We start from the raw sequence: 7112 nt of genomic DNA on the forward strand, positions 1-7112 counted from the left end.
TGTCACCCACAATTCTGGCTAGTTTTCTTTCTCTCTTTCTCTTTCTTTTTTGTTTCTATTATCTTATTTTCTGTGATCCTGTATCTTGTAACACGATGAACTGGGTTGTGGAGGAATGTTAGATGTTACTGAGAGAGTGTTAGTTGAGACATGTATGTGTCAGGACCTTTTGCATAAATATGTCTGTGTGTACATGTGATGAACTTTGGGCTGTGGTCTGAAACAGGCTTCTTTACACATTAGGTTTCAGCTGTCTTGTGGTAAACAGACAAACGTTAGTTTTTTTCAGATGAGGGGAATGTTTGTTTGTAAATGAAGTGATACGTTAAGATTGCTTGTATACGTGGGCATGTGCCTCAACATGCAGTTTACACAATCAGTTCAATTCAATTGAAGTTTATTTGTATAGCTCCATTCACAATACACATTGTTTCAAAGCAGCTGAACAGAAAATGCTTGTTTCAGTGTTAACATTTAAAAAGTATTCTGTCAGAAATGAGTGTGTTAAAGTAATGTCCATATGACCGTAATATACAGCTAGTACATGTTATGTGGCTAGTTAACTTCATGTATTCAGTTAAGCTAACACAACAAACGCGTTAGGCATCAATTGCAACTTGTGCTCGTAAAGGATAATATTACAATATTAGGACAATATTTGGAAGCTTTGTGTGTTGATCCAAAGTGGCCATTTAGCTACCTCGGGATGGGCATCCCGAGTTAGAAACAGGGAAGCAAAAGGAGAAGAATTAGCGTAGCTGCTGCTCATAGCATTTCATAGCATCAAGAGATGTGTCTTTGGTCTAGATTTAAACAGAGAGAGTGTGTCTGAGCCTCGAACATTATCATGAAGGCTATCTCAGAGTTTAGGAGACAAATGCGAAAAAAGTTATACCTACTTTAGTAGACTTTGTTTTCCTTGGTACTATCCAGTCCAGAGTTTTGGGACATTAAAGAGTGTGATGGATTATAGCATGATAAAATACAAAGGAGCTAGTCCATTCAGGCCTTCATGTAAGAAGCAGTATTTTATAATCAATGCCGAAATTAACAGGTAGCCAGTGTAGAGATGATAAAAACACATGTTGTTCACAGGCAAACTGAACTTCCAGCGTCTTAACCCTCTTTTGCTCTTCGGTAGTTTTTGACAGAAACATTTTACGTTTTGCTTGTTTTAGAAATTTTTACTTCATTGGAATGGTACGAAACTTGGTCAAGGTTTTGGCACTTGCTATGTAAACACGCACAAAAAAAATCATGGACATGATTCGAACAGGTTAAATGGTCCTGAAAAAAATAGTAACACTTGTGCTCCTCGCGGTCAAAAATGATTGCATTGGAAATGAATGGGAGACTCATTTCATCTAGTGAAAACCTTTGGTACTGCGGCCAAACAAAATCTTACTAAAACAGCTATAAAGATATCAAGCTCAAATTTGGAACGCAACTTGTTTAGATTTATGGTTTCGATTTTCCTGTACACTGTAAAAAATTTAACGTAAAATCAACAGTAACTTACTGGCAACAAATATCCAGCAAGCTTCAGTATTTTATTCCACGGTAAAATTACTGTAAATCTGGCAACAGTACTTCACAGCATACCGTATAATAACTTACAGTATATTTATACTGTAAAATTAATTACAGTTCTTGTTTTTGCACTGTATTTTAAAATACAATAGTTAACAGCATACTGTATAATAACTTACAGCATTTTTATGCTGTAAAATTAATTACAGTGCTTGTTTTTGCACTGTATTTTAAAATACTGTAAAGTTACTATGCAGTATAATTGATTATGGTATTTTTATATATATATACACAACATATAACCAACTACAATCTGTTACACGCTTAATAAAAGAATGAAAGCTAAAGGCGTGTATGCAAAAAAAATTCACACAGTTATATTACTGATTATTAGATGTTATGTCAATTATGACAACACACAGAAGTCAGTTTAAAATTCTTTATTAAAATTTAATTCATTAAACTAGAAACACTCCAGAATTGGCAGGGCCAAGCAAAGAGCGAAACTCATCCTCAGCACGCTGCAATCTCGAACAACTGTACACGCTGAAAGAAATGAAAAACATATTCAACACTGCAGAGACGTACACAGAGAGATTACTTTTATGAATTTTAGTGCATTATTCAATAACTGAAAATGACTTACCTCTGTTTTTAATGTAGGAGCAAAACTCATCCTCAGCACGCTGAAATCTCGAACAACTGTACACAATGAAAGAAATGAAAAACATATTCAACACTGCATAGACATACACAGAGAGATTACTTTCACAATGAATCTTCTTTCTGAATGACCCTGATTGATACAATTAAGGTAAAAATGCTCCTGATTAAATGTAATGCTGGTATTTCCCATTAAAAGCAAATGAAATATTGAAATTAGACTTTTGTTTGTTGATACCTTAATTACACTGACTAATCTTTTCTCTTTACTGAATAAGTACTTAAAAGTCTTACCTAACTCTAATAATTCTGCCAGTCATAATTGGTGAATTCCTTGATGAAGTTGGCAACATGTGGATTCAGGGCCCTGCTTTTACGTTGCACCATCCAGCCATTGTTATGGCTCTGCTGAAATTTGGCTCTGCATTTTGTGTTCTCTGGATTTATCCTCACCAAAAACCTGTAAATAGAATATTTTTAAATATACTGAAAAAGCCATTTGCTAAAAAAGCCAAGTTTAAAGGGATACTCCACTTTAATATGAAAATTCAGTCATCATATACTCACCCTCATGTTGTTTCAAACCTGTATGAATTTCTTTCTTCTGCTGAACAGAAAGGAAGATATTTAGAAGAATGTCAGTAACCAGACAGTTTCTGGTCCCATTGACTTCCATAGTATTTTTTTTTTTTCCTACTATGGAAGTCATTGGAGTCCAGAAACTGTCTGGTTACTGACATTCTTCTAAATATCTTCCTTTCTGTTCAGCAGAAGAAAGAAATTCATACAGGTTTGAAACAACATGAGGGTGAGTAAATGATGACTGAATTTTCATTTTAAAGTGGAGTATCCCTTTAACACAGTGTTTGCTACATCCCAGCTTTGGAACATAAAAATAAACTTCTAACGTTAGCATGGGTTTGAATGACCATAGTACTTCACTGTAGATAGGGACATCCAATTATAGCATTTGCAAAATCTTGCATGAAAATCAGTCATAAATTGGTCACACTGGATAAAGTGTTCACTTTTCCAGTACTCAACATGATCTGCTGATGCCAAACAGTATGATTTTTTTATGGATTCACCAATAGTTACCTCTGGATGAATTCCAAGGTTGATAGATGGCAGATGTGAAGTCATCCTGAGGGTTAACTGACTGGATGACCACCTTTCCTTCTACACAGAGCAAAAACAAATTTCAAAGATCAAAAATTACAAGCTAACAACTAAATTGCAACTTAAAAATATCAAAAAAGTTAACATATATTTTTTGTAAATGAAATAATTGAATGCTCATATAAATTATTCAATCAGTGCATTTCATTTATTACGTAAAAAGGTGGCTAGCATGAGCATTTTAAGAATATAATATGATTGTCTTACAGCTGATTTCATGTCTCTATGATCTTTGAGTTCAATAGAATTTGAATCGTACATACATATTACATACATTTACACTAGAACGGAGTATTTTTCGCAACATTTTGTATTTAATGTGATCTTAAAAATTAGAAAAGGTTAGACTTTTTAATTGATTTATAGAGCTAATAAAAAATCTGATCTTTAAAATGTCAATTTGTGCCGTTCTGAAGTACTTGTGGATGCCGAGACGCGGGAATTCATTCGGCGGGACTTTCACTGCCTGTGTATTCACTTTAAGTGTGCATCGCGTACTAACGTTATAAAATGTATAATATGACTAATAACACTGTGGTTGTTCGTTCAATTCGTGTATAACATAACTTACCGGTAGGGTTAGGCCTATGTTATAACGTTAGCAGCTATATGTTAACATATTGTTGTATGAGGCCTCGATCGCGACAGGCAACACGCACACGGTGTAGCTGCTAGCCTAAGTTACACACAAGTGTTCAGAAACAAGAACATTTCGATTACTTTGTTCCAAACTTGAAAATAATAACTGACATTTACATCAAACCTTGTGATAACTTGTATTTGGCTAACTGGCTAACGTTAGAATGTTCGCGTTAAAAAGCTAACATTACCTTAACTTTAACGTTACCTTTATATCAAACTCACCACCGATTAGGATACTTAACAGTTAATGGTAAAACGGATATATCTTCACATTTGTAGTGGTGAAACATTTAGAAATACAAATTTTTAAGATTTTGAATACAATTTTACATCTTACCTGGCTAGTTCTTGCACGTTCTGCGTGCTCCGTCCTCGAAGTCTCAGCCAGGATGAAATGGAAAATTCGAGTGTGACTGTGACGGCTGACGGTTAGATGATTGGTTGCCAGGTGTATATCCCGTGCGATTCGCTCTTTATGTAATTAAGTGTGTAAATAGAAAGCAAAATAATAATAATAAATCATGGAAATCGATTTTTATCTATTTTACATTGCCTATATTATTGATCATTGGATGGGACTACATCTCCCATCCAAAATTTTTTGTCTATAATAACCTTTGAGATTAGTTGGGTTTGTGACAAAATCTGGCAACCATAAAGAAAAAAAGAAGAAAAAAACACCCAAGCAAATTTAAACTTTTTTTTAACTATACTAAATGCCATAATCTATGGGTTACCTTATGAAACGATGTATTATAAAATTCCTAAGATGAAATAACCTCAATAAACCAAAAAATGTCCTCTGCCGGGCTTGTCTGTTGGAATATTACTGTCATCAATTTAACAGGAGTATAAGAATTACTGTAAATTTTCTTCCCCCCCCACCAAAGAAAAGCATAAATTGACAGCAACTTTCCTGTAAATAGTTATACGGTGACAAAGCTGGAAATACAGCAAAAATAATGTAAAAGCTATAAAATTGACAGCAACTTACTGTAAACTGTTTCTACAGTAAACTTTCACTGAAAATACAGCAATAATACTGTGAAAACAACAGAAATCATTTACAGTGTAGTTTTAGAGTAAAATGTGAAAATATATATTTCGCATACAAATTTTAAATTGTATTTTTTTATAAAGTATTGTAAAAATTTGTACGACACGCGAAACTTTAAATACTGGTTGTTTTGCTGTTTTCAAGCTAAAACTATTTATGTCAACCTTTGGCCTTGAACAAGAATATGATATAATGAAAAGAATTAAAATGGCCTTATCTTGTCAAATACCATTATAATGTACAACGAGAGGCGCTATCAAGCTCTCCACACAGACAATACTGATATGCAGTGTTACACATCCACAATCCTGCTTCTCAGAATGTGTCTGGTTTCACTGACACTGATTTGACTGGATTCTCCAGAGAATGGAGGGTTCCTGCTTTCATTTCCACACTGTGTTTGCACTTTTGTCACCACAGGCATAAAAATCAGAAAGTATGAAAAGCTAGAGACTCAGTCTGGGAGTTGACTCGGCCTCGCAACATTATTTCTGATATGCTGCAATCAGTGAAGTCCCTGTAGAGAACACTGCTGAGTGAGGGTGTGTATGTTTACATGTACATGTATGTGTATTCTCTCAATGACTGACTGACACCCGCTTACACTCGATGTGAAGGATTGCATATTAGTTGTCTACTTATATATGTGTATATATATATATATATAATTTTTTTTTTTTTTTTAGCTTGACTTAAGGCGGAAAAAATCCAGTAGGCCTACACTCAGAATGTTCCTACCTTTAATAAAGCCTGATAAATCTGTTCAGAGAAAATAATAATAAAAAAAAAAAAATAATAATTAACGGTAGGCAACTAGAATAATACTTTTATATTTTTACTAAACTTTTAATAAAAAAAAAAAAAATAGTCATAGTGTATTTAAAATCCAAATCAAACTTTTACAGCTTGTCGTGGGAATGAATCCAGAATAAATTTTTCTCATGTACCTCCATTTTTTGCCTCCTCCTATCTTAAGAGGTCAAATGTTAATCTAAGGCATAAAGCCTAAGATATATGTCCTTTGAGTGATAGTTAGATGATGTGTATGGAGATGGTGTGACAAAATGATGGCTGAGAGCATCTATGGTGTGAATGGGACACCGTATTGAAAATATATAAATGCGGCCAATCCACATGATATCAGACTCCAGACATATTTAGCGCCTGCAAATACAATCACTGTCTGCACTTTGCTGATACACTTGTTTCAAAGTTACTTTAAATCTACAACCTATGTTATTCTCACTTTTTTGCAATTATACTCACTTTATACTTGCAATTATATATATATACACACACACAGACTACCATTCAAAGGTTTAGGTACAATGTGTTTTTTAAGAAATTAAACCTTATATATTTAAAAGTGCTAGTAAAGAGATTTATAATATTACTATGTTATTACTATATTATTACTATGCTATTACTATATTATTACTATTTAAAATGTTTCTATTTCAAATACATGCTTTTCTTTTCAACTTTTTTATTCATCAAAAAAATCCTGAAAATCACGGTCTACAGAAAAATATTGAGCAACTGTTTTCTACATTGATAATAATTATAAATGTTTCCTAAGCACCAAATCAGAATGATTTCTGAAGGATCATGTGCCACTGAAGACTGGAGAATTTTCGGTTTATTATATTTTTAATTTTATTTTTAATCTAAGGTTTGTGTCCCCAAAGTATAGCCAAGTATGTTTACACACATCTTTGAGTCTAGAAAGTTATTGTTAATAAGTTGAGGGAGAGAGGTAGATGGAAAGTGAAAGAATGAAAGATAATCAAATATGTCTTTTACAGTGAAGGAGAGGACAGAGGGGATAGCTGAAAGAGGAAAATCATAGAGAGGGTGAGGAAGGAGAGATCTCTGAAGTAACGTGCCATTACCCTCTGCCACGACCCTGTGACTATTTGTTGACACTCTCTCTCGTGACAGCACTTGAACAAAAAAAGAGAGTGAAACAGAGAGAATAAGAAAGAATGTTCTTTATGATGGATGAGGGGTTCTCCTGTTACGTTTGGAGGGAGTACAGCTG

General features: G+C 33.8%; 1 long non-coding RNA gene across 2 annotated transcripts; it reads right to left on the reverse strand.

The window, feature by feature from the left end:
- Positions 1 to 1955: 1955 nt before the first annotated feature.
- On the reverse strand, positions 1956 to 5096 carry LOC309483245. Of its 2 annotated transcripts, XR_014200521.1 has the most exons (4): positions 3292 to 5096; positions 2488 to 2653; positions 2177 to 2232; positions 1956 to 2076 (listed from the first exon to the last, which is right to left on the reverse strand). It is a non-coding gene; the product is annotated as an uncharacterized lncRNA (long non-coding RNA). The 2 variants fall into 2 exon arrangements; XR_014200522.1 differs by lacking the exon at positions 1956 to 2076 and having other exon boundaries at positions 2085 to 2653; positions 3292 to 3372; positions 4352 to 5096.
- Positions 5097 to 7112: the final 2016 nt, after the last annotated feature.

The sequence above is a fragment of the Leuciscus leuciscus genome, assembly GCF_965113295.1.
Source record: "Leuciscus leuciscus genome assembly, chromosome: 2".
Taxonomy (NCBI): Eukaryota; Metazoa; Chordata; class Actinopteri; order Cypriniformes; family Leuciscidae; genus Leuciscus; species Leuciscus leuciscus.